Source organism: Ambystoma mexicanum, chromosome 6p (genome assembly GCF_040938575.1).
Source record: "Ambystoma mexicanum isolate Mex_15411 chromosome 6p, UKY_AmexF1_1, whole genome shotgun sequence".
NCBI lineage: Eukaryota > Metazoa > Chordata > Amphibia > Caudata > Ambystomatidae > Ambystoma > Ambystoma mexicanum.
This window is the reverse complement of record NC_090935.1, coordinates 1050206413-1050229162: the sequence shown is the minus strand read 5'-3', so window position 1 is coordinate 1050229162 and position 22750 is coordinate 1050206413. Positions and strand designations below refer to the sequence as shown.

General features: G+C 47.3%; 1 protein-coding gene across 7 annotated transcripts in view; it reads right to left on the bottom strand.

Moving 5' to 3' along the window:
- Positions 1-22750, bottom strand: part of SEMA4D (semaphorin 4D) — a 974222-nt gene that overhangs the window by 437575 nt on the left and 513897 nt on the right. The window contains exon 4 of one of the 7 annotated variants that reach the window (XM_069625649.1): positions 17718-17871. The exons of the other annotated variants lie outside the window; for them this stretch is intronic. The gene's annotated coding sequence lies outside the window, so the exon portion shown is untranslated. The remainder of the gene's footprint in view (positions 1-17717; positions 17872-22750) is intronic. 7 annotated transcript variants of the gene reach the window in all.

The window sequence follows — 22750 nt, the reverse complement described above, 5'->3', positions numbered from 1 at the left end:
AAACACAGTGGAATTGTCACTTGCTTTTCGCCACAACCTTCTACAACTTTGCAGTACTTGAAATTACCTTCTTCCTGGTCCACCCGTCTGCCAGGACTAACCTCTAATTGTCCCTTTCCTATTATACTCGCCTGCCAGGAAAAAAACTCCTACCACTACTATTTGTAATCTATGGTGGGGCTGCTTCCAGTCTTTCCACACTTAACACCTCAATGGGAAAAAGAAATTAACAACTGCTTCTTGGTTCAGTCTCATGACTGTCAACATACTTGGTTCACAACTTCTTTTACATTCATATCGTACAAAAGGACAATGTTTCTTGTATGGATCTGTTGGCATTAGGCAATGCTGTTTTATACTTCTCACCCCTTTGATCCTTTCTACAAGGAGGGCCTATCTCCTGCAACTTCTGATTACTTTATATACAAACTAGTAACTGCTGGCCATCTAGACTATAATGTTCTTTGGTTGGATATCTCTCTTTAGACAATGGATATCCCTTCTGCTCTTGTACCGTGTCCTTTTGGCTTTGGTAATGTGGGTTATAGTGTTCTATCATACAACCTCTCTCTGTTGAAAGGTAGTCTCTCATTCAATTGCTCCCTTTTGAGAGGTTACATTTGCTTTTCTTAGGTATTGAACCCTCTTGGCTTTAGCAATTTACGTTATGATTTCTTCTGCTCGCTTTGAATGAAATGCTTGTTATTCAAAAAATATATTTGTGCTGAGCGGTCTAGTTTGGAGCGCCCCAGGGTTACCTCTAACAGGCCAACTCACTTTCATGTCCTGGCGGCTCTTGTGGATACGCTACTTCTGTTTCTTCACATATCAGGCCCTCACCAGCGTTTGACAGCTACACGTCGGCTTCCTCTGCTCGCGCTGGCCGTTACAGGGGCACCCTTTGCTCCAAGTGCGCTCCGGTGAAAACGTATCACGGGAGCCTGATGCAGGATGCAGAGAGCCTCTCTGCGTAGGGACAGCCGGCCTGCACACTGCGTCCTGCTGCACATCCGCTGCATCTGCATGGGATTCAGACCTTTGCAGCTTGCTCTGCACAGCATCCCGCTTCGGGCAACGTGTCGGGCCCACCTTTCGCTGCTCCCACTGCACCAACCGCATCCGCCTATCAACCTACATCTGAAGGGTCCAAAGGTCCCACTCAAGGGTGGGTTGTCACAGCAACTACATTGCTCACTACGATTTAGCAACTCTGCATCCCTCTTCCTCGTCTCAGTACTAAGACACTTGAAGTCCGTAATGTTCTTAGTTGTTCACCAAGGAACCCACAGCTCGATTTCGTAATAACTGTTCACTAAAATAGCATTTAATTTAGATTCAGCAGTTTGACAAGGCAGGAACATCTTTAAAAGTATACTCTGGGATGACCTACTCAAAGAAAGGGGATCATGAATGGAAATGTTTTTGTGTGGTTATTCCCACGCAAACACACACATTATGGAAATCAACTGATTGATTTAGGTTTAAAAACATGTTTCACTTTGAAAATGCCTTTCTTGTGTTTTCATATTAAATTGTAAGCAGCACATTTACCAATAAGTGCAACCAGCATCTGGGAAGCCCAATTTTAAAAGAGAAGGCCCCCACCCCAAAGATATTCATGGCCCCTCTATTCCCCTAGTGTCGGCTTCATGCCGGAATCAGGGGATACTATGCGAACAAAGGGGCAGTTGAACACGATTACCGGCAGGTCAAAGGATTACCTTTATGGCTGCTGAAGAATCCTTAGCAAAGCAGGGGGGCAGAGCACCAATTAGGGGTCGGGCGTCAAAGAGGGAGGGCAAATGCCCCACTGCTCCCATTTGGGGACACTTATTGGGGACGCCGGCTCTTCACACATTCAATGTTTTAATATAATTCTGCAACATTTTCCTGCCAAAGTATATTTTCCCAAACCAGACTATATATGGCATAGAGGGATCCTGCTATTTTTCCAACAATGAAAAACCAGCATTCTATTAAAGGCAAAGCCATGAAAATATGCATATGAGCTTTGCTGATCAGTGGCTTTACAAAGAGAACAAGCACATCAGAAACACACAGGCAGGGTGTTTGGGGAGGTGGCAGATGTACCTCCATTCTGCCATGTAGCACCCTCTTGCTAGCCCAGTAATGACCCTCAAACAGATCCTGGGGCAGAAAAACACCATAATATTATATGATAGGGCATTTATAACACGCCTGTACACAAGTGATTCTAGGTGCGAAAAGACAAGGATGGGGAAACAGAGGGAGGACAAAACAACGATCTTACTAGGCCTTGTGTCATTCAGATCGCGCAGGTGCAGGGAAGCGGAGAAGTGCTGAGGGGCAGGGGAGAAGTGCAGGTAACTCAATAAGTTTAGCCAGCGAGTGGCTCATAAGTGCAGAGAGAAGGGACTGTAAGGTTGCACATAGAGACCATAAGTGCTCGGGGAGGCAGTGCAAGGGCAACTGGACATGCAAGAGCCTGGGCCCGAGTTCAGATGGTAGCCAGGTGACCAGTGTGTGCAACAGTCAGGACTTCAGCAGGGGATAGGAAGAGAGAAAGCGGAAGCGAAAAAGGAAGTTCTGGAGTTACTACCGTAACCGGAGGTGGTTCTGCTCAAGTTTGAGAGAGGCAGGGAGGCTGTTCCAGAGGGAGGCCCCAGTCGAAGATCGAGATTGTCCCCGAACTCTCTGCTTGGAAAAGCGTCAGACTCTCAGAGTCTGAAGTGGATGAGCAGAGAGCTCAAGAAGGGAGATGTTTAGGAAGAGAGTTGGAGGTAGTGTGGTCCCCGGCCCCAGAAAGCCTTGTGGACGTTGCAAAGGGTGTTGAACTTTGCCGCCACAGGGAGCCAGTGAAGAGATTTCAGAGCTGGACAGGTACGATCCCAGGGCATGAGGCCAAGGACAAATCTTACAGTCCTGTTCTGGATAAGTTGTAGAGGTCGGAGAGTAGAGGCAGGCAGGTTTAGAAAGTGGCTGTTGCAGTAGTCCAGCCTAGAGAAGACCAGTGCTCTGGAGACAGTGAGCTTCTGGGCGAAAGTGAGCAAAGGAAGAATACCTTTGAGGGGGTGCAGCTGATAGTTTGGCGTCCGATGTGAGGAGAGCAGGAGATTAAGGCAGAGATTATTAGCGGCACACCATTCATGAATTGCGGCCAGACAGTCTAGAATGAGAGAAGGGGAAGAGGCGACTGAGGGGAGCCTGAAAGAGAGCTGGGTGTCATCCACATAACACTGAAAGTTGGAGCAGAAAGTAGCGATGCGTTGGGCAAGAGGTGGCAGGTAGTGGTTGAAAAGCCAGGGAGAAAAGTTAGACCTATGGGGAACACCATAAATAGCGAGAGAGAAGAGAGGAAGGACCCCAATTGGATGAGTTTCTATGCTTGGGCGAGGAAAGTGTTTTCTAACGGGCTCTCAAATCAGCAAATGCCACTTGTACCCTAGCTAAATTTATATTCACCCTGTGGGACTGTTTAGCCATGGAGGCTAAGCATATTCCCGAAGGGGAAGAAAGAGATGGCTTCCTGAACAGAAAGGAGGCTATGTGTGGGTCTCTTCAATTAGGACTAGACTCTGCTGACAGTATAAGCAGATCCATGGTGGCGAGGACAGTAATACTCAGGTTTGCGTGGTTGAGATAGTCAGGGCTTGCACCAGACTTGCAGAACACGCTTCTAAAAATGCCCTTTGACGGCACCCAGCTAGTTTGACAGCAAGCCTAGAGAAGCTGCTGACCTCAAAGGCGGAAGCCAAGCGGATGTGCGCCTCCTGCTTGGAGAAATCCGGACCCTGAGCAACAACATGACCGCCACAGTCAATGCTCTTCAAGAAAGAGTGCATAAAGTGGAAGACAAAGTGGAAGCGTTGGAGAACTATCAGCAATCCACAGACCTAATGGAAATGAGAATAGAAGGTCGACTACAGGACCCAGAGTAAAGTAACGTTGATCTAGCAGCAAAGGTCGATGACTTAGAAAATGGAGAAAGAAGGTGAAATATACGTATTCAAGGATTAAGGGAGACCCCAGACGAGACCCCAGCAAACTTAGAAAGGAAAGTGAAAGCATTGATAAACTCCCTTTTCACCACGCCCCTAACTCCTGAGATTGAATTTTACAGAGTACACCAGGCGGGCGGACGGTCCGCCAGGCGGTCCGAGATCAGTTCTGGCAAAATGCCACTATTTCAGGCTAAAAGCTAAAATCGTGCAGTTAGCAAGAGAACGGGAGACCATAGAGTTTGAAGATTCCAGAGTAAAGATATATCAAGATCTGTCCGCCGCTACTCTCGCTCAAAGACGGGCCTGCCGCCCCTTAACTACCTGGCTACTCGAGTGAGGCAAGAGAAACAGGTGGGGCCATCCCTTTTCACTCTTTTTTTGACTACGCAGATGAAGAATACAGAGTGGTTTCTGGAGAGGAAGCAGCAGAAGTGTTGAAGGGACTAAAGGACACAACAGAAGGGGAAGGAATGCCATCCTCATCCGAGCCAACACAGAGACCTCTAGGACCAAATCCGAGAAGAGGACGATCTAAGGGGGCAAGGAAATGCAAAAGGCTGAATCCCACTTAGGGAATACAAGCTAAATGAAGCAGTACATTGAATAGACAGAGTTCAACAGAGGCAGACGCAGGGGGAAAGAAACGCGAGAGGTTGTTGAATTGACTGTGCCGCATGAAGAAAGGATTGTGAAATGTCTCAAATCAGCGTCTTCCTCCGCCTCGGACTCTGAGGAACAATCTGCTGCACTGGGCAGCATCTAGAGTTGCCAAATGGCAACCGACCCTCTTCATGGTCGAGAAGTTTGAAAGTTAAAAAGTTTGGGTTCACAGGGAGACACCCGTAGTGTAGCCCCATGCTTAGCACTAGGGCGTCTCCGAAGTTAAGGTTGAAGACATTCTTTCTTATTCTTTTTCTTATCTTTTCTTATTTTTTCAGGCGGCGGGGTGGAGTAGGGAAAGTGGAAGGTATCTCGATAACCAAGGAGCATGACTATTACAAGAGAAAGGAAATCCAAGGTGAACACGCCTCACCCAAGCAACTCTGTTAGCGAACAAGCTTTGGTCTCAATTTCCAAGTGCCCGTACACTCACCTAGCGCTGACGGCTGTGCACAGCAGACGCACAGTCACACGAATGGTGAGCACAAGACTACGCACCCATTCAAATTTGTTGTACGCAGTGTATATATCACAGCATTTCAATGGCGACTGACATCATACACATAGGGTCTCTAAACGTAAAGGGTCTCAACTCACTGAAAAAAGATCCATGTTGACAAGGTTGTTCCAACAGTCCAGGTTAGACTCATTATTCGTACAAGAAACAAAGTATAAACATAGTGAGCAATTTCCACTGCAGGGAAAGCAAGTGGGAGGGGCGTTCTGGGCCCCAGGACTGGACAAAAAAAGGTAGAGTGGGCATCATATATCGCAAGTCTTTAGAGCTATGCGTGTCTCTGACACAGAGACCCGAGCGGAAGATTTATAATCATACATGGAACTGTTAGATCAAAAGGTGTCACATTGTGCTCGGTATACGTCCCCAACAACGAGCGACTGACTTTCTGTGAAGACCTCCTTGCATGATTAGATAGGGAAAGGGTAGGTTCCATGATCTGCGGGGGTGATTTAACCCGATCATGGACTCGGCACTTGATTAGAAGTCCTACAGGGAAGGTGCAGTCCCCCCACAAGACACAGGAGGGTTCCGAAACCTGTTTAAAGAACACCTTTTGATAGATGCCTGGAGAACCCACCACCCCTGGCAAAAATCATACACGTTCTACTCTCCCCCCACAACACCTTCACCCTAATAGACCATTTTCTCCTGGAGGGGGAACCTTGAACACCATCTGGGAAGTGCTAATATAGAACCAATTGGGTGGTCAGATCACGATATGGTTGTGATAGGACTAGACCTGGGTCCCAACAAACAAATAGACAAACGCTGGCTATGTAACGACATAATCTTCTGTTACGCTCACCTGGTCTCTGAGGGGGCTTTGGGGCACGGATGGAGCCCTCCCCGGAGTTGGCGCCCTCAGGTTGCTTCTCTCCCCCAACTGCTGTCTTTCCATGGGTCCGGAAGACTGGACCTGTTCCTGTGATAACATGAGAGGCAATAAGGAAAGCGTGGTGGAGTCGTAGTTCCCCTCTGGCCTTTCGTGCCAAAATGTAGTGCGTAGAAGTTTACCCATGAAAGCTCACATGTTTGTATGTAAGGATGAGCTCTCCATCCTGCTTTCCTTCAGCAGGCACGCTGCGGATGGACCTAGTTTCGTCACTGGTCCCAATTGAGGAGGTCCAGACCGGCTGCGACCATTCCGTTTTGACGGTAAGTCTTTTATGATTATGATTGTTGTTCGTATTCTTGTAACAATACTGTTCCAAGGAATATTTTTCATAACGGTATATTGTTCTCTCTCCCCTGTAGTGATGAAGATGACCCAGGAGCGTGTGATGGAGAAAAGAGTCTGCTCCGGATGCCCCCACCACTGGTAAGTAGGCAGTTTCAGAAGCTGCACCAAGTTCGTGAGTAGTGCCGCTTTAGCGAGTTAAAGTCTATGTGACCGCTCACCTTGTGTCACTTATTCTCTTTGCAGGCGCGGCAGGTCGGCGATGGCCAGAGAGCGGTGTCTGACTCCTACTGGCTGCCGGAGATTAAGATCCACGCAGAGGCTGCACCCGATGAAGGCCCCGTGTGTGGAATCCAGAACAGGTAAGGATGCTGGGTGGTACCTGCAGGGAATTCCGGAAGACAGGTAAAATGAAGGCAGCTGCGGTGGAGTAGGGAGCATATGACAGCGCTTCCAGCGATGGTGTGGCCTCAGGTAAGGCGTGTGTAGCGACTGCAGAATGGAAGCTGTTGGCAGTGCTTCCGGCGATGGTGTGACTTCAGGTAAGGCATGCGCAGCGACTGCAGAGTGTGAAGATGTCAGTGTTTCCTGCGATGGTGTGGCTAATTCCAGGTAAGATGGTCGAGGTATCCGTAGACTGGAGATACACGTGTTGAGCCAGGTAGGTGCTGGAGGGTTCCCGAGACTGAAGGCGCATGTGCTGAATCAGGTAAGAGTCTACTGAACGGCAGTAAGCATTACGCTGCACTCAACAAACTAACGCGAAGTGCCAGTATGCGGGTGGGGCCGGCTTATATAGCCTGGCCCCAGCCACTCCCCTTAGAACCTGCCTTGTGGCCCCAACCTGCTCCTCCTTCGGTCTTCTGCACGTGCCTTCCCTGTGATAATAGGGCCCCGCCCGACCTTGCTGCACATGCCTTCGGTGTTCTGTGTGTCATGCACACTTTGAAATGAGCCTGGTGCCAAAGGCGCCAAGACTGGGTCGATTGGAACCCTGCATGAAGTGAAGCACTGGGCTCCTGCCCAGTGGCCATGACAGCACTCCCCCCTCAAGGCTCATCTCACGGTGGGCCTTACCCTCTGGTCCTGGTTTGGTGGGGTTGTTTCGGTGGAATTGTCTGATGAGTCGTGGGGCATGGACAAATTCAGCGGGCTCCCATGTATGATCCTGGGGGCCGTAGCCCTCCCAATCCATGAGATAGTAGAGTTTTGAACATATTTTCTTAGCGTTCAGGATGTTCTTTACTTCATATTCAAGTTCACCAGCGATGATCTCCGGTTTCCGGTGGTGTTGGAATTCGAGTGTCCTGTTCCACTGGCTTTAGAAGGGAGACTTGAAAAACTGGGATGATTCGCATGTTGGGTGGTAAATCCAATTTCATGGATGCAGGATTTATGACAGCCTTAATAGAATATGGTCCCAAGTATCGTGGCCGAAAGGCACAAGGTCCTTTTCACGGAATGTTTTTGGACGCTAACCATACTTTATCCACAACATGATATTGTGGAGCCTCCCTCCTGTGCCGGTCTGCAAATATCTTTTACTGCTCCTTGGCTCGCCTTAGGTTTTCACTGGCTTCTTTAAGAGATTGAGTAATTCTTTTATGCAATGATGTAACAGCCGGCATCTCTAACTCGTCCAGGGGGTCAAAGGAAGCTGTCCTTGGGTGCCGACAGTTCATTGTGTAAAACGGGGTCTGCCCAGCGCTGGTGTGAATTCAGTTGTTGTAGGTGAACTCACTTAACCAGAGAATGTTTTTCCAGGAGTCCCCGGTTTGTTCTAACATGCATCCCAGACATTGTTCGAGCGTCTGATTCCCGTTTGACCGTCGGTTTGGGGATGGTGACTCGTAGAAAGCCAAAGGTTAATTTGGGCTAGTTTACAACACCTTCTCCAAAAGGCTGAAACAAACTGGGATCCCCTGTCAGAGACCAATACGGATGGGAAACCATGCAGTCGGACGATCTGTTCTAAAAATACTGTGGCCAAAGTAGCTGCGGTGGGAAGTTCCTTCAGTGGGATAAAATGTGACATTTTGGAGAACAGGTCTACCACGTCCAGGATTGTATTAAACCCGTTACAGGGTGGTAGATCAGTGATGAAGTCCATAGATAATGTATGCCACGGTGTTGGTGGCACCTCCAAAGGTCTCAACAGCCCTGCAGGATTTTGTTTTTGGGATTTATTCTGTGCACAGACACCACACGTGGTAATGAACTGGGCGACATTCTTCCTCCAAGAGGGCCACCAATAATTCTTATGGATCTTGGCTCTAGTCTTGGTGATCCCTGGGAGTCCTTCCACCAACGACTCATGGTAATTCGCTATAATCTTAATAAGTAATTCCTTGTCCTGAACATATAATCTTCCCTGGAAGTACGGCAGTTTATTTCTGATGGAGTATTGTTCTCCCTTACTTAACCACTCCTTTTGGGCGGTCGGGTCGATCTGAGCTTGGAGGTCAGTTTTTAATTCTTCCCAGCAGGTAGTAACGGCTATCCGGTGTGGAATCCGTTCCTCGGGAATAATGGCTATGGGGTCGGAGGGGTTGAAGGCGCCCTGGTCCTCTCCCATTCTTGATAGAGCATCAGCTTTTCCGTTGCGCACGGCCGGTATGTTATTACAAAATCTTTTTCAACAAAGAATAACGCCCAACAGAGTTGGCGTGAGGATTGTGCCTTGGCTGTTTTCAAATATTGTAGATTATGGTGATCGGTAATAACAGTAACCGTGTGTTTAGCTCCCAAAAGGTAATGTCTCCAAGTCTTGAAGGCTCCTTCGATTGCCAGGAGCTCGTTGTCCTGTTATTGCGTAATTTCGTTCAGGTGCAGAAAACGTGCGTGTCTAGAATGCTATAGGATGAAGCTGCCTCGTTTCAGGGTCCCTTTGTGATAACACTGCCCCACGGCCTTACTGGAGGCGTCAGTTTCGACCACATAAGGTAGATCAGGCCGAGGGTGTCGAAGAATAGGCGCTGAGGTGAAGGCTTGTTTCAATTCCTGGAAGGCATGTTCAGCCTCTGCTCACCAAAATAATTTCTTGTTCTTTTTTAGAAGAGACGTGATCGGATGGACGATTTGCGAGAATTGTGGTATGAATCGTCTATAAAAATTAGAAAAGCCCAGTACACTTTGTACCCCTTTGGTAGATGTTGGGGAAGGCCATCGAAGAATAGCTTCAACCTTGCGTGTGTCCATATGAACTCCTCGTGGAGTAAGCATAAAGCCCAAAAACTCGACCTCTGATGTGGAAAGAACATTTTTCTAGTTTAGCAAACAATCAGTGCTGACGGAGCTTTTTCAACACCGCTCTTACGCGGCCAACATGTTCTTCCTTGGACTGCGAATAGATTAAGATATCGTCAATGTAAACAAGAACACAGACATCCAGTAGTTCATGGAGCACATCGTTCATAAAGAAGTGGAATGCCTCTGGTGCATTGCATAGCCCAAAGGGCATCACCCGATATTCGAAGAATCTGTATTTGGTCCGCAATGCGGTTTTCCACTCGTCACCACTTTTAACTCGTACAAGGTGGTAGGTGCCCCGTAGGTCCAGCTTTGTGTAGATTTGAGCGCTCTTTACCTGGTCGAGTAATTCTGGGATGAGTGGCAGAGGGTATCTGTTCTTAACCGTTATTTGGTTCAATGCCCTGTAGTCGATGCACGTTCTGAGGTCACCTTCCTTCTTGGGTATGAAGAAGAGCACTGAGGAAGCAGGGGACTTAGATGGGCGATTAAACCTGTTGGCTAGGTACTGGTCTAGATAGGTTTGCAAATGTTGATTTTCTTGTTCCGTTAAGGCATATATTCGGCTGCACAGGATTTGAGCTCCGGGTATCAGATTGATCTGGCAGTCATAGGGCCTATGTGGAGGCAGGGTATTTGCCCGTTCTTTCTGAAATACATCTTGATAGTCCAAATATTCCGGGGGCAGGGCACCAGCAAGGGCCAAAAGAGGTTTTGCCTTGCCTTTGGATTGTTGCAGATGACAAGTTTTGGCACACTCTTGCAGAAAGGTCAGCACTCGTGTTTTCCAGTCAATTCTGGGGTTATGGGCCTCTAGCCACGGCATTCCTAAGATCATTTGGAACTGTGTGCCCCAATAAGATCAAAAGAGATTTCTTCCCGATGGACGTCCTGACATATCAGCATAACCGTTTCGGTGTGATGTGTTACTGGTCCTGATGATAGTTGTGAGCCATCCACTGCAGTTACGCTCTCCACCTGTGGTTTGTGCCGAAGACGAAGGCCTATTCGTGCAGCTAGGGCCTTTTCAATATAGTTACCAACTGCTCCACTGTCTATATACGCCTCCAAGGCGTGTACCTTTGATGGTTGCTGGTGGTGAACTATGAGTACTGGAATGACTAGATGTGAGGTCTGAACTACTTTCTGGTTTTTGATCGACAAGGGGACCCCTACCCTTGTCGGGCACTGGAGTTTTTGGAGCCGTATCTTGTTCCTTATTGGTATTTTCTGTCGCACCCACAGTTTTCCTGGGAGGTTTAGTGGGGCAATCTTGAAGAAAATGCCCTGCCTTGCCACAGTATAAGCATAGTAGTTCCTACCTCCGTTTTTCTCTCTCCGCCTTAGATATAGGGGCCCGTAATCCCCCGATTTGCATAGGTTCAGTGGTTTCATGGGTCTGATTGTCCCTGGATCTCATATAGACTGATCTCCCGTCTGCCCTAGTGCGATCCATCTTTCTGTCTTGTAACCTGTGATTCAGTTGCAACGTTAAGTTGATGTATTCTGCACAGGCTTCGGCAGGGTTGACCACCTGGGCTAACACATCCTTTAGTTCCCCACGTAACCCTCGATAAAATAATGTGGTCCTTTTCTCCTCAGGCCAGTTGGTTTGTGCAATCAGGCAATTGAAAGTGGCTATATATGTCAATAAATCATGTTTCCCCTGTCCTAGAGACAATAGTATGTTATCCAGGGCTTGTCCTTGGGTGTGCCTTGCAAACAGCTTCTCCAATTCCCGTTGGAATCCCCCAAAATTGTGCAGCACAGTGTCACCCTGGTTGACCAAGGGTACTGACCAGTCCGCTGCACTGCCTCCTAGATACGAAAGTACAAAACCCATCCTAGAACTATCATTCAGGAATGCACCTGGGCGGAACAGAAAGTGCAGGCGACACAGATTCATAAATATAGCAAATTTGTTGGGGTCACCAGTAAACCGTTCCGGGGGAGCCAGCGGTACAGCCCCTGGAAGTACCACTTGAACTGATGGTGATGGTGGCACAGAGGTTGGCACGATTCCAGGTAATGGGACCTGCCCTGAGTGAGATTGAAGCACCGGTCTTGCCAGGTCATCGGTTCGTTCGAGTAATGATTAAGTCCCTTCTTAAAGAGTTTGTCTCTTGTCTGGAGGCATGCACTTCAGCCTATAACTCTCCCGGTAATTGGGCCAACTGGTCGGTCTCAGAAGTATTCATAACGCCCAGGCAGAGATTCAGAGAGGTTTTGGTGCCAAAGGTGCCAAGACTGGATCCACTGGCACCCTGCATGAAGTGAATGAAGTGAAGCACTGGGCTCCTGCCCAGTGGCCATGACATCTTCAGAGATGGGCCTTTTAGAGAGTACCTGTAACGCTCACCTGGTATCCACGGGGACGTCACTCAGCCTGTCCTGGCCTCTTACGACCTCGAACCCTTCCCTGGAGGCTATTCGACTGGCGACTAGGCCTGAAACACAGGATTGGCAGAGTTTAACTCCCTATTGTCTGTGTGCTTGAACCCCTTCCTCCCCAGGGTCCAACCGTTCCCTTTGATCCACAGCTCACCTTGTTTTCTTGGATGGTGTGCTCTCCGTCCTGCTTTCAGCACAGGGGCGCGTTGATTGATGCGGGCTCGTTGGTGCCTAGTTACTTCACTGGCGAGAGTCCGACTTCCGACTGGTAATTATAATGAGTCTTTGAACAGTTCTCTAACTTCGTTCCTTTCCTTCTTAGATGATGGCCGGCGTCCGGGGATGGTGGCGTGCTGCTGAGATGAGTGGCGCTGAAGGTGAGTGAGAGCGCAATGCGCGATGCACCCTTTTCATATTTGTATTGAACGGAGTTCTTTTTCTGTGTCTTTTAGGTGCCGCGACGTTGTCAACGTGGATGCCAGTTATGAAGAACAAATGCGGTGAGTAAGCACGGTATGCGCACCTCTAGATGTTTCCACGCTAACCTGGAGTGTCTTTTCCCCCTCGCAGATGGATGAGAAGTTCCAGAGACACAGTTCCCCCAGAGTGGCTGGGATTCAGGTAAGCGTTTGAAGCTCGTACTGTATTTGAAAAAAATAAGCAAAGAGCTGTAAAATGCTTACTAATGCCTTTTCTCTGTTCTTTTCCTCTTCATTAGGAAGCAGCGTGCCGGGATGGGAATGACACCGCCGAAGATGCCCGCAGAACAGAAGGAGCGTTGAATGATGGGCAGAAGGGCTGCAAGGTAAGGCTGTTACTTACAGTGTTCTTGCAGGAGCTGAGCACAGAAGAAAGATGCAGGCCCACTGGAGACCGATCCGAACACGGTGAGTGTTACGCTGCAGGTGCAGAAAACGCAAAGCATGCTTCTCAGCCTGGGTGTGGCTTAAATAGTCTTTGGGTATCCCAGCTGCCTCTGAGCTGAACCACACCCAAAAGACTAGACAGCACATACAGTTCTGGGAACCGAAATATGTGGGGGCATCCATCTTGTCCCCATCAATGCATTACAAGTCCAATCCCCAATGTTATCCTATGGGAGTGAGTGAGTCTGGTGCCACAAGCGCCAAGTCTGACTCCAAGTGAGTCTTTGGAGGGATGGAGAAGCCCTTGAGGGCCATGTAGGTGATTGTGGCCTGGCTCCAGCCTGACATCTTGGAGGGCTGGGGACAAGAGGGGCAGGAATCATGACAGCAATCTCCCCCCCCCAAAGGCCCCTCTCAAGGTGGCTCTGTCTGGTCCTGGTTTGATGGTTTTGATGAAATCGTCTAAGCAAGCGAGGTGCATGGATGTACTCACAAGGCTCCCATGTCCTGTTTTCTGGACCATACCCCTTCCAATCTACTAAGTAGTATAATCTGGATCGGACGTACTTTGAATCTAGGATGTCCTGGACTTCGAATTCTGGCTCCCCGGCAACTACTACTGGCTGCGGTGGCATTGCTACCCTGGTCCCAGGTTGAACAGGTTTAAGGAGAGATACGTGGAACACAGGATGAATCTGCATGTTTGACGGCAAAGCTAGTTTGACCGCCACAGGATTTATCAGAGGTGACGGTGAATGGACCCAGGTACCTTGGATAGAAAGTTTGAGGTCCTTTAATGGACACGTGTTTAGACGCCAGCCAGAATGTCTCCCACTTGGTAGTTGGGGGCCTTTGCTCTGTGTTGATCAGCAAACTTCTTTTGGCGATTCTTCGCTTGAAGTAGGTGTTCAGCTGCCCTTTTAAAGGTTTGAGAAATGGTTGTGTACAAGGTTTTGACTGCTGGCATTTCCAGGGTTGTAGTAATGTCCAACTCAGAAGTTGGAACCTTTGGTGGTAGCATTGCAGGTGAGTAAAAAACAAACAGAGAAAAAAGACTGCGGGGGCTGCAGGGGTGTCCCCCGCAACACCCTGCTCACTATATTTCACAGTATAGTGAGAAGGGGTTGCGGGGGAAACCCCTGCAGCCCCCGTAGTATGTACATGTGTTCGCATGAGAAAGGTGCAAACATTTGGTAGTTCGCACCTTTCTCATGCAAACGTTCCGACTGTGGCAAAAATCAGCCGCGGTCGGATCACGTAGATCCTTATAATGGCCTGGGGGTTTCAGTCAAAAGAATCAGACAGTTTAGAGAAACCCAATTAAAGAAAGTAATCAGTGAAAAAGAGGCCACCCTGGGGAAAGATGCAGCAGGGGCAAACAAAGCGTTAACAGAAACAAGGGAACTTAGACAAGAGCTGAAGGAAATCTGGCAGGGGAAAGCATTAGCCCACCTTAGGTTTATCAAACAAAGGTACTACGAAAAAGGCGATAAAGCCGACACGCTGTTCGCTGCAAGACTTGGAAAGCAAAGAGCGGAAAGAGCAGTGAACAAATTAAACTCCCCATCCGGAGCCATCCTGACCAACCCAAAGGACAGAATGGCCCGCTTTGCCTAATTCTATGAAAAGTTATACATCTCTGTGACTGCAATCCTTCTCCCCCCCGCCCCCCCAAGAACTGGACAAATTTCATGGCCAAAATATCCTTTCCTCGAGTACAGTCCACAGACTGAACATCTCAACGCACCTGTAACAGCAGAAGAAGTCGACCACACCAGATCAGCAGGTTCGGCCCCGGGCCAGGACGGCTTCACTCTGGCTTTCTATAAGACTGTAAGGCGCCCTCACCCCATTTCTGACCCAATTATTCAATGAAATTATGTCCACAGGTCAAGCCCCACCCTCATTCACTGAGACGAGAATAATTGTAATCCCAAAGGAGGGATTAGATAAGGTAGAGTGCAGCTCATATAGGCCCATCTCGCTACTAAACGTAGATGCCAAAATATACGCCAGTATCCTGTTTAATAGACTAAGCAGAGCCCTCCCACTCTTAATTCACACTGATCAGGTGGGATATGTGCAAGGTAGACAAGGCTCAGACAATGTCTGCAAAACGCTAAACCTAATGGCGACAATAGAGCCGTGTGACGCTGACCCCACCTTCATCTCGGTCGACGCAGAAAAAGCATTCGACCGAGTGGAGTGGCGCTTCATGAATCATATTCTTGAAAAGGCGGACCTCGGACCTGGATGGATCCAAGGGGCATGCACGCTTTACAGAAACACGAAGGCTAGAGTTGTAGTTAATGGCACAGCATCCCCCCTATTTCAACTAACTAGAGGGACCAGGCAAGACTGCCCCCTCTCGCCGCTAGTCATCGACCTGGACATGGAACCCCTGGCCCAGATTATCCGGAGTGAAAACTCTATAATTGGCCTTCAGAAATTTGGCAAATAATATAAACTGGCCCTTTTCGCGGACGATGTCTTAGTTTACGTAACCCACCCTTCCCAGTCAATCCCAGCACACCTGGCCAGAATGGAAGAATACGGCGCACACTCTGGGTTTCGGATCAACCGAAACAAGACATACCCCTAGCCTTGAAAAACGGAGCCATACACCCAGATTCCAACCCAGAGAACTGGGGCCTCAAGGTAACGCTAAACAACTTCAGATATCTGGGAATAACCATTACAAAACAGCTGAAGGATCTGTACCCAGCGAATTACAAACCGCTGTGGGCACACATTCGATGTGACACAGAGAACTGGGCGAAATTAGGCCTTTCCTGGGCGGGTAGGTTTACAGCAATAAAAATGAACATCCTCCGGCGCCTTCTCTTCCTGTTCCAATCCCTACCAGTAGTCCTGCCAGACGCCTTCCTGCCAGAAGTCAAAAAACCATTGCTCACATTCTTATGGGATAGAAAGAAACCGTGCATAGCCTATAACACATTAATCCTTCTTAGAGAAAAGGGCGGCCTAGAATACCCTGACTTTCAGCACAAACAGTGGGTTCACTTAGAAAATGGGCCCTTTGCCCCGGTCACTCTGGGGGAATGGCTCTGGGCACCGCGAAAAGCTATCCCACGCAAGGCACTCGGACACCCGGTTCTCGGAGTATTGTGGTCGATCTGGAAAAAGGGAAACCAGAGTTTGACAGGAATAACTACCTGGCCATCGCCCCTCAGCTGCAGGTGGGCCCTTCACATTCGAGACATTAGACCCAATCCCCTTCCAGCCATAGTACGAGCAGGAACTAGTCAGTAGGCCAGATGTGGAAGGAAGGAGTCTTCCTAACTAGGGAGGAATTAGAGGAAGCACAGCAGGGCCTCAAAATTAAACCGCTCCCCTACTTGCAATTGAAAGGTGTCCTCACAGACCCAAGATGGAATGCACAGCTGCAACGCCCCGTGACCCCCTTGGAAAGAATATTGAACACACAGACAGAGACTAAAGGCCTGATCGCACAAATGTATCGGGCACTACTAGAAAGAGGTCACCTGCCCACCCCCCTCACACAGTCGATGTGAAGAAGCATTGGGTTGGGAGAATAATCAGGAAGGGTGGGAGGCAATACACCGAGCAGTCTTGAAATCATCAATAGCTGTCCAATATAAAATGCACAACTGCAGAATCCTCACTCAATGGCACTTTACACCCCACCGCCTAGCCAAAAGGTACGCCGGTACCAGCCCCTACTGCTGGAGGGGGTGCTCACAAATCAGTACATTCTGGCATCAGTAGCGGGACTGCCCTAAAGCACAGACGTATTGGAAGGAGATCCTAGGTTAGATCCTCCAAATAGAAGGTATCAATAGGCATGTCACCCCAGTCCTGGTTCTGTACGGGGTGGAAGAAATATAGGAACACGATCGGGTCCTCCCCCACATGCCCAGTAATCTACTCCTAGCAGCCCCAGTTTGTATGACCGTTAAATGGAAGGGAGCCTTTCTTCCCACAAAGAAGGTTTGGCTGCGTAAAGCCAAGGATATCTATGAAATGGAGAGCCTCACGGCGGCACTTAAGGAAACACACCCGCATATCGACATGCAATGGCTCCCCTTCTTAGAATAGTGGGAAACAAATTGCGCAACCCCAACAACCCCTCCTCCCCCACAAGCACACCCCCATGACATAAAATGCCCACACCCGCCTGCAGCGATGAATGTACCTGTACTGAACTTCACCGCTAGGAGACTCTAACCGATGTGCATGACTGTGCAGCCAAGTAAAGTATCTAAAAGAGTAAGGGTGAAACATGAGTCAGAGAACCAATGTCAGTCTGTCGCTGAGAACACAAGAAGTCCCAGCTTCCAATTGGCCAACAGAAACCTCGAGAAGGGGGTACGAGGGGAGAGGTTTAGGGGGGAGAGGGAGGAGGGGTTGGCTATCCTCATCTTATTTCCTTTACTATCTGTTACTTTTTCTCTTCTTTCATGTTGAAATACAAAATGTAAAAACTGTTTAGATCCAGGTTTTTCGGTTTTACTGCCACCTCCCACCATAGGGGAGAATTATGATGTATTGTATGTTAAACCTATGGATCCCAATAAAATAAAATAAAAGTACACACTAATGTAATAACTAGAACAAGCCCAGAGAATGAAAGTGAGCTGCAGCTATCAATACCAACAATAAAAACGAACTCAGTAGCTATGAAGATTTTTACACAAATGTACCACAGGAAGTTGGTGGTACAGAGTTGTTATAATCCTTCCGGAAAGGAAGCAACTGTGGTTCAGTAAAGGCCCAAAGGAAGTGTGTTCTGGCAACATCTCGATGCCAATGAAAAGGACCTCTCTTCAGGTAATGAGCCAGACAATATTTGGGCACCGCAAGAAGTATTGGTTCCATGCTTCCCATACCTCAATGTCACCCTGAGGCAGCCACGGTTGAAGCTCAATAAAAGAGGATGGACGAGTTTTGAGCGTTGTTGATGGGAGACACCACCTTGAACACGAGTGCCGCTGTTTGAGCACTATGGCGTTCTGGGAAAAGTTCCGGGGCTCTGTCACGAGCCTGGAAGAAGAAAGGAGAAGTGAGTTCAGGGGAGCCCAGAAGACCAACAAGAATATAATTCACTATCTCAAGATGAGAGATCAAACTATCTCCAACCCAAGAACAAAGATGAGAGACACAAAAGTGCAAGCAAATGATAATTAGCAAATGTAACCAACTAGCTGATATGGGTAATACGAGATAGTATAGGTTCCAAAACAAAACCAAGGAGTTTAGTAAACTGAAAAAGAAGGGGGCAAAAGAACAAAACATTCATTTAGCCAAGTAGGAGGAACCCTAAAGGTTGCAGCAAGCAAATAGAAATAAAGTATGCTTTTAGTTTCTGAAACGTTAGGACTTCTAGTTCTCCAGTTCTAGAAATACAATATACATAGCCAAATATTCCACCACTTGACTATTTTTAAGGTATAAGCCAATAGTTTGGCATATAGCTAGCAAGCAAGACATTAATGCTGTGTTCAGTTTCCATTTGGTGTCCAAGGTAAGCAGGGAACATCTGAATACAAATACCACGCTGCACTCCAGGAGAGAACAATGAATAAAGGCGGGGTAGCATCGAATGACAGCCATGGCAATGGCGGCATGTTGGTTTATGATGGACAATTTTCCACTTCTGAAAGTCTGGTATTAACCCTGATTTGAGAGACCTGAGCGAAGTGAGCAGGTTGGAAATCCATACCCATTAAGCCATGTATTTCTATTCATGATTGAAAGTAGAAGCCAGCTTCCAAAAATACATTTTTTTTTCTTGTAGATGTATTTTGGATTGATGACTTAAGTGCTTCAAGATGCTGTAGAGCAGAATCTTAGGGTTTGCTTACGCCACAGAGCACTGATCAGCCAGTCCACTTAAAAAGGATACATGTAAAGACCATATGTTGAAATGCTTGCTCGGTCAACAGCTAAATACCAATAGCAGAGGAACAGTGTACTTTGAGCACACGCCCTGGTACCATGGCTGTGGTTGAACTAATTTCATCACATCTTAGCAGTCTCTGAATTCCCTGCTGCTAAGATCTACATGTGAGGGCTCACGCAGTGACTTTCTGTGCTGTTGGTCCAGCCATCAATAAACATGCTGTGGGCAGAAATGGGATGGATGGAACCTGGATTTCGCTTCCTCACTGCTACTCTAGCTCTCCACCATCTCCCACTCTGCCAGACATGTAGTGAGTGGGGCTCATTATCAGTAAAGCCCTCACGACTGCCCCCATCTGACATTCCCTCTTCCTCTTTTGAATAGGTTAATACTCAACTCCTCCCTCCTACCCCTATCACTATTCTGGCTCTCTATCGACCCCTTTGTCCTCTCCAATCCTTCCACAGCCTAAATCCTCAGGTCACTTCTCACAGACATCACCAGTGTCATGATGGGGACTTTAAATTCATAATCCATCTGCAGACACCAGACTTGAACTCAACTTCCTTCAGTATGACCAGTCTACCCACTGTGGTTGGACCTTTCTTGACCATGTATTACTCTCTACTTCACTCTCGTACTCTGATCTCTCCATTCACCCCTCTCCCACTGAAAACACAATTTTTCACTTTAAAGTCTCGGTCCCTCCATCCACTACTCCACTCGCCTCTTCAACGACCAAGAGGAAATTGAAGCATGATTCTCTTTCCCATTTACTTTGAAGATGCGAGGACCTCTTCCCCTAGTCATGCCTCTTATATGGACCATGCCTTTTCTGACTTTCACTATGCACTTAGGCAGGGACGACAGTTAACCAGAATGCCAGGCGTGGCTGAAGTGCCATTGTATACCCTATAGCAGCACAGGACGTGATACCACAGGAAGTGACACCCCATCACCTTTGATCCAGACAACATCACGGCAAGCGTGGCCATATGACATTTTACCCAGCCACCAAAACAGGAAGCGACATAAAAGTACAAATAATCCAGCAATAAATGCACAATTTATACAATAACAAATATACCAAATGGGACAAAACAATATTTTACTTTTCAACCATATATTAACTACAGTGCTATCCCAATATGTAATGGGTGCAGCCATGAGATGCCAGGGGTAGACCCTGTAAAATCATCATAGGCTAGAAGGACTTCTTTCTTCTGTTAGTACTGTCTGATATGGTCAGTCACTGGTACAGGATATCTGTTAATACCTCCCATACTAGGTATAGCCACAAGCCTACGGGTATAAAATGCTCAGTGCAACCTCATACACTTATCATGCCATCGTATACCGGTTTAAGCCTCAAATAATATGTAGAATCATCAAATGGAAGCTACAGTTTCATAAGCCTAAGTGTGATCATTGCCAAATTGTTGTAATTTTATGCAATTATACATGCACGATTCGGTTTGTTTTTTTTATAGTGCAAACTTAACTGGATCTATTTGATTTAGCTCAATTCGATAAATTAGAGAACATCAGGCCTCAACAGGTACAGTGATTTACCCAGGATCACCCATGCTGGCTAAGTGGCTAAGTGGCTAAGCTGGGATCTGTGCCTATTTTACTGTCTTCCATTTGGCCAATAGATCACATTTCCTATCATGGCATATTTCCTTTGCACCAATATACCAAGATTTTTCAATTGCGTTCTTTCATGAGCAGACAATATCAAATTACTAAGCTATTGCCATTGCACATTTCTTAAATGTCCAGATGTACATAGAAATAACTTCTTTGCGTGGTTTACAATAAAGTGTCACACAAGACTTAAAACAGAGGGATGGTACGCACGCGCGCTCACACACACACAAACACAAACACAGACATAGAAAACGTACACACAAGAATACAGCTACTCAAAGTAATAATTCTGAATATACCAGGTCATGTGCTAGTGTGGAAAATGTTTAGCTTCTTTGCGAAAATGGAAAAAACATACCATCATTCAGGAATACTAGTGGTGGTGGCTCCCACTGTAGAAGCAGATAATTTAGAAAATGTGAATGGGACTAAACACACTCCGAATACCGAAATAAAAGTTATTTCAGACAACAGTGCGTTCTCGCTGTGCAATAAAATCATTCTGACATCCATGTGTGATGCCACTGGGCCAGGGGTTGCAGAGGAACTGACATGTGTACCAGGGAGATTACCAGGGTAGCAGTTGGCATCCATAGCTGCCCCTCAAATGAAGTCTATGCCCTTAGGACTCCCTTTGGCCAACACTAACCTGCATTCAGGTTTACATCATTCTACCCCTGCCCTCAGCCATCACCTCAGCAAGCATGCACTGTGACCTAGAACACTGGTGCAAATCAAAGACCCTCAGAAGCCTACAAATATTCCCTTGCTGGACTCAGCTCTGCACTGGAATCTGACAAAGCTCATCTCCTCCCTTCACAATCACTGCTGCAAACTTTCATCTACCTTCCAAACTCTGCTCAGACCAATATTCATAGCCTCCTCCCTGTTAATGACTTCGCTCACAACTTTTCCTCTAAAACCACACAAAGTGCATTGCACCCAGAACCCTCCAATCACCTTTCCGCCCTATCCCCTCCCATTACCTCTCCCCGCCCCCTCATCACTTCTACTCTGGTCTATTTTTCTCCTACTTTTACCACCAAACTAACACTCGTCATTTGCAACGCCAACCCCTCTTGCACTCCTATTGACCAGTTTACTTCTCAAATGGTCAAAGAATTAGTCACATTTCCTTGCCCTTATCTCCGAGCGCTTTAAACTCTCCCTCTGCTAAACTCCTCCCTATCCCCTTCAAATCTGCCACTGTCCTACGCCTTTTGAAGAAACTCTGTGGACTGAAGCATCCCAGTGAACTACTGCATGGTTTCCCTCCAACATCTTTATTGAAAGATTCTTGAGCGAGTAGTTTTTAACCAGATCACAAAGTACCTGGAGGATAATGGCCTTGGAGATCCACTTCAATTGTTGCAAACCGAGATGGCACTCTTGCAGGTCCCTAACTTTCTTTGTAATGCTAGCCATACCAAATTCTTTTCTATACTAATCCGTTGGGACCTATAGGCTGCTCTGGCACTGTCAACCACTCTTCTCCTCCTCACTCTGCAGGACCTTGGGCTTTGCAAATCTGCTTGAGCCTAGATTGCCTCCTACGTGGAAGGCTGCACCTTCAAAATCTCTTATAACTCGCAACCTCTGACCCCTTCTCTCCCCATCAGTCCTTGGGCATCTGCTTTTTACCGTCTACACCTCAGCCCTAAGAAGACATAGCTTGTCCTTTTGCTTTCACGGTCACCTCAACACCACATCTTTTTCTCTTCTCCTTCCTTCATTCATTCATTCATCATTCCAGCTATCTTGGACCGTATTACTGTCTTGCTGCAATCCATTACTGGATGGCTCTCTGCTGCATCACACTGAAATCTCAAAAAAACTAACGTCTTTCTCCCAGTTTCATGTCCCTTCCCCTTCTCCTATCATCTTCCTTTCTGGCCATTTTGCTCTCTTGCCCAAGGCTCACAACCTTGCAGTTGTCTTTGACCCCAATCCAGTCAAGGTTTTCTAGAAAGGACTTCTGCACGTTTTTTCTGTCAAGATGGGATACTCCTCAGCATTAATATAACATCAGCAGTGACTTTTGTATTGGTGTTCAGCTTTCCCATTGCAGCAATTCTTTAATTGCTGGTCAGTCCTTTCACAGCAATTTACAATGTTATGATATTGGCTATTATGAATGTTTTACAAAGATCCTTGATCTATAAGAAACCGATTTCATGGTGCCCTCAATGAGGTTTTGATAACCAATTATCTCGTGATATTGAAGAGAACAGAGAATGATTTATGATCTTTTGGAGATGGCAATAACTGCATTTGCTGCTGACCGCGATCTAAACCTCAAGGCTCTTTGGCACATTTGCTGCCCAAGGGTTCAGCCGAGGCCTCAGTGTTATATTCTGAGTTCTTTGGTAC